We start from the raw sequence: 10,225 nt of genomic DNA, 5'->3' as shown, positions 1-10,225 counted from the left end.
AATATGTCAATATTTATGCGTTCCATTTCTTTCTTAACAATTTCTAATTTTCCTACATTCATGGTTCTCACATTCCATGTTCCAATCACTAGGGTCTGCTTACAACTGTTCCTCCTCCTTCGTATTTCCATACTTGAAAGTTCTACCTAGGTTGCACTTTGTTAGTCTGCATGTGTTCTGTTGTGCATAGGGTTTTCAGAAGCCTGCTATCAATTATTTCTTCCATCTGCTTAATTTTCTTCCATAGCTATTTAAGTTGCTCCTCAATATCAATATCTTTCTTCTGGATCGCTGTCTCTGGGGTATTTTCTCTCCTAATGGCTCTCATTGTTTATTCCATCATTTTCATCTTCTTCTGTAGTTGTTTAAATAACTCCACATTAAGATATTTGTTTCTGGTTCTCTCTGTCTGGGGTATTCACTGGGTCTGCTTTTTTTAGAAGAAGGGTTATTTTGATGTTGGTTTGTGTTTTTCTTTTTTCATAATGACTGAGGCTAACTGCTGTTTTCTTGACATTATGTGAGTTTTTCTTAGCAGATGTTAGGTGTTATAACTATGTAATGTCTCAGGGTATGGCAATGTTTTGTGAAGGACCTGTGTATTGACTGCTGCCCTCCAGAAACCATGGATCCACAGAGGCTCTTTTGCTTGAGCTTAATTCCCACAGGATATAGCCTGACAGCCACGTTCAAGGCCAAAGTACCTGTGGTATTGGTGTTCCTGGCACAGGACAGCAGGGCTCAGAGCCACACAGCAGGCTTGGTGCCATGCAGCAGTCTCAGTGCCATGTGGCCGCTCAGTCCAGTCTTCTTTTCTATATCAAATTCCAAGAGAATTTAAATGATATTGAGTTGCTATTTACCTATAAACACATATAAAATCTGTACATTATATAAAAAATATATAATGAGAAAAATAAGTCTTCCAGCCCCTTTCTCTTCAAAGACTATTAAATTTTCCTTCTACATTAAAAATATCCTTCCCAAGATATCCTGCGTGCACAGCTATGTGCGTGTGAATGTGCACACATATGCATCAAATACAGCAAGAAATAATTGATATTTATAAAGAGGTACAAGAACTTGAAAAATCATTACTGACTCATGCAGAGAACTGTCTCATAATAGTTTCCAAGGTTATAAATCTTTAGAGGAGCAGACTGCCACATCTTTCTCCCATGCACTACTTGATTGGTTTAATCCATCTACACTTTGATTAGGGCACTCTGGTGGCCTAGAGTTAAGAATCTGTGCTGCAATCCCGAAGGCACATGGTTTGAACTGACCAGCTGTTCCACGGGAGATAGACTATTCCCTTTCGAATAATTGCCTCTGGAAAACCTTCCAGTGGATCAGTTATGACTCAGCTCAATAGTACACAACCACCACCATCACCGCCACCCTTTGATCAGCAGTCCAATGCTTAGCCGCTGTACCACCAGGACCTCGAGATGTATTTCTGTAAAATGTTATTTTTTTTAAATTGGACTTTTTCTTTCTTTTATACTCTTGGATTCCTAAGATTCATAAACTGGCCTTCTTTGTGGAAACATATTTTTAAAGTTATAACAGTTATTTATAAAGTTTTCTAATTTCCTTCTTTAAAGCATTACATTCAATGAAGTTTTTTTAAAAAATCCATTGCTGTAGAGTCAAATTCCAATTACAGTGACCAACTCAAAGGAGACCTGTCCTATGCATTTTCCAAGGCTATAAAGCTTTACAGGGAGCTCTGGTTACCTAGTAGAAAGAAGCTGCACTGTAATCCTGAAGGCATGTGGTTCAAGTCCACCACCTGCTTCATAGGAGAGAGATCAGCAATCTTCACCCATGTGATTAACTGCCTCTGAAAACCTGCTGGAGGGTCAGCTATAGGTCAATTCTTACTCAATGGTACACAACAATAAAGCTTTAAAGAACCAGACTGCTACATCTTTGCATAGGAGAAAGTTGTTGGTAGGTTTGAACTATTAATTTCCTGGTTAGCTTAAACACAGCAAACCATGGATTCTTTGATGAATTTAGCAGCCTTGTATGTCACAGATTTGTTATTTCTAAATTGTTGCCCTAGTTTCAGAATTCTCTTTACCATGATTTTCTGGTTCTCAGCACTTAAAATCCTCTAATCCGCTTGTAATTCTAAGCAAATGCCTTAAGAATTCATAACATAAATAAAATTGCTAAAATCATCCCCCTCTATAATTAAAATTGTCCTTCTGTTGGGAAATTGTTTCCTTCAAATGGGTTGGACAGTTGAGAGCTCATCAGTGGTGCATTAATTCCTGATTGCCAGCAATTATTTCTATTTCTATCATAAACATGTGTCTGACAGTTCTGATGAACTATTGGTCCTTCAATAATGGTGTCTGGTACTGTCCTGAGACACAGAGAAAGCCTTACACTGGGGAGTGAAGGGAAAGACCGTGAAGTGAATTGGCTGTGATTTTGACAGACTTTACCACATCTCAGACTTTCAGTGGCCTAACTGATGCAAGTTGCCAATACAAAGGCTGGCAGTTTGAGTCCGATAGGTGCTCCACAGGAAAAAGGTGGACAATCTCCTCCCATGCAATTTACAACCTCTGGTAACCTGCTGGAGGGTCAGGTCCTGACTCAAGGGCAATGAGTCAGTATTGTTGTCAACAGGAGATGCCAAAGGTTTTGAAGCACAGAAATATCAGAGACATTAGGGGAGCTCTGGTGGCCTAGGGGCAAGAAGCTGCACTGCAATCCCAGAGGCGCACGGTTCGAATCCACCAGATGCTCTGCTGGGGAAGGAGGGACAATCTCCTCCTGTACCAGTCAGATCTGATTTGACGGTACACGCACACACACAAATAATAAAATGAAAATAAAAATAAATTTAAAAAAAGAAATATTAGAGACATAATGAAATTCTTCTGTAAAAGTATCTCCCTTGTGCTGAACTGCAAGGCTACTGTAGTGGTAAGGGCAGGAGTCTGAGAGTTAGAATGGCCAATTTCAGAAGGTGCTATTAAAATTTAGGTTTGGCATATAAGAGGTCTGGGCCTGGTGGCAACATGAGAATACAGGCATTTTGAAAAAAAAGTAAGATTTGATGACCAAGCAGTTACAAAGATTAATAAATGAGTCAGCAATGATGCCATTTTGAGCGGAGTTGGTGAGTGGTAGTGCCATAGGTCACAAGGAGGAATCAGACTTTTTGTAAGGAAGATGTTAAATTTGGCTTTCGACATTTTCAGAATTTGAGGTAGTGTAACAACTTCAGCCTGCTCAGCTCCACAACCAAAACTCTTAGTACCAGCAGTCAGGAAATAAAAAAATGAATTACATTGGAAAAAAACTGCTATCAGGGATCTCTCTAGAGTACTGAAGAGCAATGAAGTCAGTCTGGAGACTAAGGTGCACCTGATACAGACCATAGTCTTCTCAATTACTTGGTATGCATCAGAGAGCTGGACAATGACGAAGGATAATAAGAATAATAATTGCCTTTGAGTTGTGGTGATGGAGAAGAGTGACTGCCAGGAGAACAAACAGGTTTGTCCTGTAGAGGGTGAAACCAGGTTGCTCCCTGTAGGCAAGGATTTTGATGCTTCATCTTACATACCTTGGACATGTGGCCAGCAGGGACCTGTCCTCGGAGAAACATCATGCTTGAAACGGCAGAACGACAGCAGAGGAGAGGAAGACCCAGAATGGGAGGGATTGACTCAGTCAATGGAGAAATGGGATTGGGTCTGTTGGAGAAAATGAGATTGGCTAAGGATAGGGCAGGCTTCAGAGCTGTTGTATACAGGGTCACTCTGAGTCACAGGAGACTCAACAGCACAGGCAAAACAATGGGAAGTTGAAGATATATGGCTAGGGTATATATAATTATATACATAAAGCTGTTTTTAAAGGAATCTTTTTAAAATATCAAATGTAGAATATCAAATATTAATCACCTCTCATGTGCCCATCCTCTAGCCTCCTTCATTAATAAACTTGACCAAATTTGTTCCAATTATGTTCCCCTCCCCAACCCCATGAAGAAAATTCCAGACATGGAGATAGAGATTTAAAAATATAAAGCACGGACAATGTGTATATGGAAAAAACTTTGGAGAACTTTAAAGCAAACTTTCTCATGTTATAAATAAGCAAAGTAAAAAAAACCTTGATAATTACTTTGCTCTAGTTTAAAAAAAAAGGGGGGGGGGTTAGAGCTGTAACTGTTACCTAACTATTTGCAAGTGCCTTGGTCAAATTTTCATCTTCCTGAGGAGAAAGAAGAATAAGGATAAAATTTGAAATATTTCATAAAGCTAAATTTTTTAAAAATTGCATTTCTATAAATATACTGTCTGGTGTTTGCTTGCTGATTCTGACAAAGTACACTCGCAATGCCATGTATCATAAAAGATTAACTGTGAAGCAGGCCTTCACCCTGATGGCAGAACAAGAGAACTGTGTTTACTTAATTATCACTGGTTGGTTTCCACGTTGTGGCCCTGAGCCTCTTGGGTCATTCTAAGTGGGCCTTGGAGACAACAAAAGAGTCCTATCTGTCCGGAGTCAGTTTTCTGGTGGCTGCCAGCAAAGTCACCTTGGATGACATGTCACCTCTGGTAGCACAGCTACCTAAATTTATGGAGCAATTTGGACCTGTACTGAGTAGAATATATAGATAGCATGGCAATATAAGTGGGTTGGCATGAATTCCACAGAAGAGCATAACCTGAATAATACTCAGCCTGTCAAAAAAAAGTTTTCTCAGAAAAATGACAGTACATGGATTCTACTTAGATTTATTAAAGTAAATTATATTAATCAAGATGAGTCATAGTTGAAATATGTAGCAATGTTCTTTGTAAAGGTGTTATGAAACCACAATTTATTTTTTTTTAACTTTTGGAGGAAAAAAGAATTTAAAAAGGTTCTTGGTGAGAGAAGCGTGGTTTTGAAAAGATTTTATAAAATGGCACTGACTGGAAAAAAGGAAAAAAAATGGCACTGACTAAACACTGAAGCCTAAAAGTCACAATTTCAGGTGTTAAGAAGTCTGTTACAGGAAAGATGCCTGCTTCAAAGTGGGAATAAAACATTAAACAATTTATTCAGTCACCCAAAGTTCTTAATAGAGGAGGTAACATAACTGCCTGGGGGCTTAGAGAATTCCTTGTTTCAGTTAATTAAATTTCACAAAGTTACAAAGATTATTTGAATTCTTATCTGGTGGCCTAGTGGTAAGGGATTGCACTGTGAACCCAAAGGCATGGGGTTTGAATCTCCCAGCTGCTCTATGGGAGAAAGATGGGTAATCAAATCCCTTGCAATTTATTGCCTCTGAAAACCATGATGGAGGATCAGCTATGAGTCCTGCCTCTGTGGTATGCAACAAGAGTACACTGCTGTAAGATGGCCATCTGTCTCTTCTTCGGAAGACCGGGCCCTTATTCAGAGCATGCCCTTCTTTCTCTCTTCCTCTGACCTCACCACTTTTCCCAATATGACGACCCTCAATGAGACAGACTGACACCATGACCAACAATGGGTTTGAGAATGGCCGATATTGTGACAATGGCCTGGGGCAGGGTCGCTAGGAGTCGTGCTGACTTAATGACACCTAACAACAAAAGAGCATGTCCTTCCTTCTTGTTTTGGGTTTCATAGCCTTCTTTTAATGAAATAATGAGTCTGTAATGGTAGCTGTTTAAAAAAAAAAAACAAACAAAAAACCAAAACAACAAAACCCACACCATCTTTAGTCAGAAAAAATAAATAAACAACACTGGGACCAATTCCAATAAAAATGGTAATGTTCCGGTTTGTAAAACACATGAGAAAACTACTACATTCTATCACCCCATTGACTCAGAAGCAGGAATGTGAGAGAACGAAGAGGTCACTAGGCAAAAGAAAAATCATAAGAAATGAGAAGCAGAGGCCAGCAGTTTAGATTTAGAGAAGCACAAAGAGCCAAGAAGAAAATCTGCAAACTGTTAATAAGAAGTAAAGAAAGGATAAGGACATTAATATCTAGCTTCTATGCTACTGGAATGAAGCTCTGGTGGCATAGTGGGTAAGGAGCTGTGCTGCCAACCCAAAGGCAAGCTGTTCGAATCCACCAGCTGCTCTGCAGAAGAAAGATGGGAACTTTCTGTCTGTATGATTTACAGCTTATGAAACCTGAAGGGTCACCTATGAATCAGTTCTGACTCATAGCACCTAACAATTCTACTGGAGGAGTCTCTAGGTGATGCAGTTAAGAATGTCTCAGCTGTTAACCAAAAGACTGGCTTTTAAGTACACTCAGAGGTGCCTCAGAAGAAAGGCTTCTGAAAAAAAAATCTTCCAAAAAAATCAGTCACTGAAAACTAAAGAATGTATTTCTCTTCTGATACACATGAGGTTGCTGTGAGTTGGAACTGACTCAACCAAAAAACTGGTTGGATTAGTTACTACTGGGAACTTTATACATTTGTTGTAATAAGCCACTTGTGACCCTATGTACAACAGCTCTGAACCCTGCTCTATCTTGATCCAATTTGTCTCCTACACAGCTATTCCCACCACCCCAGTCACTGAGTCAATCCATCTCATGCAGGGTCTTCCTCTCTTGCTGTCCCTCCACCTTCCCAAGCATGATGTTCCTCTCCAAGGACTGGTCCCTCCTGGAAACATGCCCAAAACATGTCAGACAGAGCTTCAAAATCCTTGTCTCCAAGAAGCAGCCTGGTTTTATCCTAAGATGGACCTGTTGGTTCTCTTGGTCCTTGGTATGTTCAATATTCTTCTTCAACACAACTCAAAGGCATTGATTATTCTATCATTAGTTACTGTCCACCTCTCAGAGGTATAGCAAGAATTGCAAAGACCATGGCCTGGATCAGGTGTACCTTAGTCTCCAGACTGACATCATTGCTTCTCAGTACTCTGGAGAGATCCTTGACAGCAGATTTTCCCAATGCAATTCGTCTTTTGATTTTCTGACTGCTGGTACCAAGAGTGCTGATTGTGGAGCCAAGCAACAATCTCAATCTCTTCACCATCTATCATGCTGCCGTCAATTGGCCCAGTGGTGAGAATCTTCGTTTTCCTGATGTTGAGTTTCCATCCATATTGAAGGCTGCTGCAAGCACTTCAGGTCCTCCTTGGTTTCAGAAAGCAAGGTTGTGCCATCTGGATAATGCAGGTTGTTGATGAGTCTTCCTCCAATCCTGATGCAACATTCCTCCTCACAATGACCAGCCTTTCGAATTATCTGATCCTCATATATTATTGAAATAGACTGATGTAACTATATTTAACTTCCTAATGAGCTTGTAAGTTAGGGCCTATGTCTCCTCCTCCTACTCCTTTGTTCACAGCCTCACAGAAAGGAGGCTCCAAAGAGTGTACTTAACAATGCAAACGATGTTTTCAAGGAGAGCAGAGAAGATGGCTACCAGGTCATTAGGCATTCCTGAAAGGTCAGTGTGAGCACAGTGGTGTGTACACAAGCCAGAATGCCAGCTGACCAATTAGGAGACCGGACAGACCAGTTTAAACAAGCTTATGTTATAGTCTTCTATACATGCTTATTTGCAAAGTTACCCTGTTTCTCAAGCCATTCTAATTGTATTTATACACAACTTTGAGTCTCTTGAAAAACTGTCCTTTTCTCATATAATTAACACTTTTAAGGCATTAAAAGCATGGTGCTAAGCACTTTTAACATAGTTGCTCCTTCCTCTTAACAACCTGAGGCTTTACAGGTGAGGAAACTGGGGCACACAGACAATAAACTGGTTCACAGTCACACTGTTAACAAATGGAGCCTGGTGGTACTGGGAGATTCTCCCATTGGATAGCCTACTATTAAATTCATTTGCTTGGCAAGGATTTTTGTTGTTGTTGTTTTTGTTTGTTTGTTTTTTCCTCTCCAGACTCACCATTACACTTTTAAGGGTCTTGCATTTGAGACTTTTTGTACTTTAAAATCTGCTCGCTCGCTCTCAGTGCCATCAAGTTGGTTTTGGCTTACAGCTGACCCTCCATTGGCTTTCCCAGGCTATTTATCATGTGGGGAAAAGATGGCCAGTCCTTTTCCTTGCAGGCTGCTAATGGAGTCAAGTTACTAAATAGGTGCAGTGGCCTTTGGATTAGCAACACAACCACCTACAGACTAGGCCAAATACTAAAATTATAAAACTCCCCCTCGAATTTAAAACACGTGTATTGGTATCCCATCAATTCCTGTGGCCTTATGTTTTGTCAATGCTTTCAGTGCAGCTTAAATTTTGTTCATTACCATTGGCTCGTGATCATATGGAATTTTCCGCAATATTTCAGTGTTGGCCAATTCTTTTTGGTACAGTGATTCTCTGTCTTCCTTCCATCACTGTTTGATGCTTCCTGGATCATTCAAGATTTTGCCCCCAGCATCTCTAAGTATTACAACTCGAGGCTTGAATTTGTTTTTCAGTTCTCTTAGCTTCAGAAATGTTGAGCAAGTCCTTCCTTTTATATGCTCTAATTTTAGGTCTCTGCACATTTTGTGTGAATCATAACAAATTATTCCTAACACTTAGAAGGATAAGGGTCCCAGAACACTTCATTGTGCTCATGCAAAATCTTTTACCTAGACCAAAAGGGTGTTGTGCAAACACAGCAATGGTACAATGCGTTATTTAAAATTAGGAAGGATGCCCATCAGGGCTATATCCTTTCTCAATACCTAATTCAATCTGTACACTGAGCAAATTATTCAAGAAGCTTGACTCTATGAAGAAGAGTATGGTATCTGGATAGGAGACAGACTCATCAATAACCTGTGTTATGCAGATGATACAATTTTGCTAAATGAGGAGGACTTGACATTCTTGCTGTAGAAGATCAGAGAACAAAGCCTTCAATATAGATTGCTTCTTTACACCAAGTAAACAGAAAATTTCACCACTGGTTCCCATAGGCAATATCATGATAGATGGAGAAAAGATTAAAACAGTCAATGACTCCATCTTACTTGGACCCATAATAAAAATAGTAGGTACTAGCAGTCAGGAAATCAAGAGATGTACTGCATGATGGAAGTCTGCAGTCAGGGACTTCTCCAAATTACTGAGGAGCAATGATGTTAGGTAAATAAGGTACACCTTATTTAGGCCATGGTCTTTTCAATCACTTGCTATGCTGCCAAGAGTTGAACAGTGAATAAAGATGACAGAAGAATTGATGCCTTTGTGCTGTGGTGTTGGAGTACAGAATATCCCATGAACTACCAAAAGAACAAGCAGGTGTATCTTGGGAGAAGGTGCAGCCAGAGTGTTCCTTAGAGGCAAAGATGATAAAGCTTCATCTCATATACTTTGGAAATGTTGCTAGGAGAAACTACTCATTAGAGAGACATCATGCTTGGGAAGGTGGAGGTACAGCAAAATAGAGGAAGACCCTCAACAAGGTGGATCATAAAGTAACTGCGGCAATGGACTCTGTGTCAGAGGTTGTTAAGGATGGCACAGGACAGGATAGGGTTCAGTTCTGTGTTCCCAGAAATGCTATGAGGTGTACTCAACAGCACCTAACAACAGTAATTCTAATTTATACACATGCCTTAAAAAAAAAATCCAAACATTCAAGATATGTATTAGAAAATACTTATATGAAAACTTCCAGAATCTCATACAGACCCACCCTTCAAAAGCAATCACTATTAACACAGAAAATTATTTTATTTCGTAGAGGCAATAAAATTCTGGTCAATGAGTTGTCTTTAAGTTTCTTTTAAATGTGTTCCTTTTAAAAATTGATCAATCTTATGTTTCAATTTCAAAAGTTGTTGTTGTTATGTGGCATCGAGTCGCTTGTGACTCATAGCGACTCTATGTACAAGAGCTCTAAACGCTGTTCTATCCTGTGCCAACCTAGCCAGCTCAAACGCACTTATTCCCACCGCTCCAGTCACAGAATCGATCCATCTCATCAAAGGTCTTCCTCTTTTGCGCCACCCCTCCACTCTGCCAAACATGATGTCCCTCTCCAAGGACCAGTCCCTCCTTGCAACATGTCCAAAATGTCAGGCGAAGGTTCAGAATCCTTGACTCCAGGGACCACTTTGGCTTCACCCTCTCCAGGACAAACCTGTTTGTTCTCCTAGCAGTCAATGGTATATTCAACACTCGTCTGCAGCACCACAGCTCAAAGGCATCAATCCTCTTTCTATCAACCCTATTCACTGGCATAGCACATAACTGCGAAGACTATAGCCCGGATCAGG

This window comes from Elephantulus edwardii, unplaced genomic scaffold (assembly GCF_000299155.1).
Source record: "Elephantulus edwardii isolate Elephantulus edwardi_28Jun2011 unplaced genomic scaffold, EleEdw1.0 scaffold00110, whole genome shotgun sequence".
In the NCBI taxonomy this organism is placed as follows: Eukaryota; Metazoa; Chordata; class Mammalia; order Macroscelidea; family Macroscelididae; genus Elephantulus; species Elephantulus edwardii.
The sequence above is the reverse complement of the archived record's forward strand: the minus strand, read 5'-3'. Positions refer to the sequence as shown.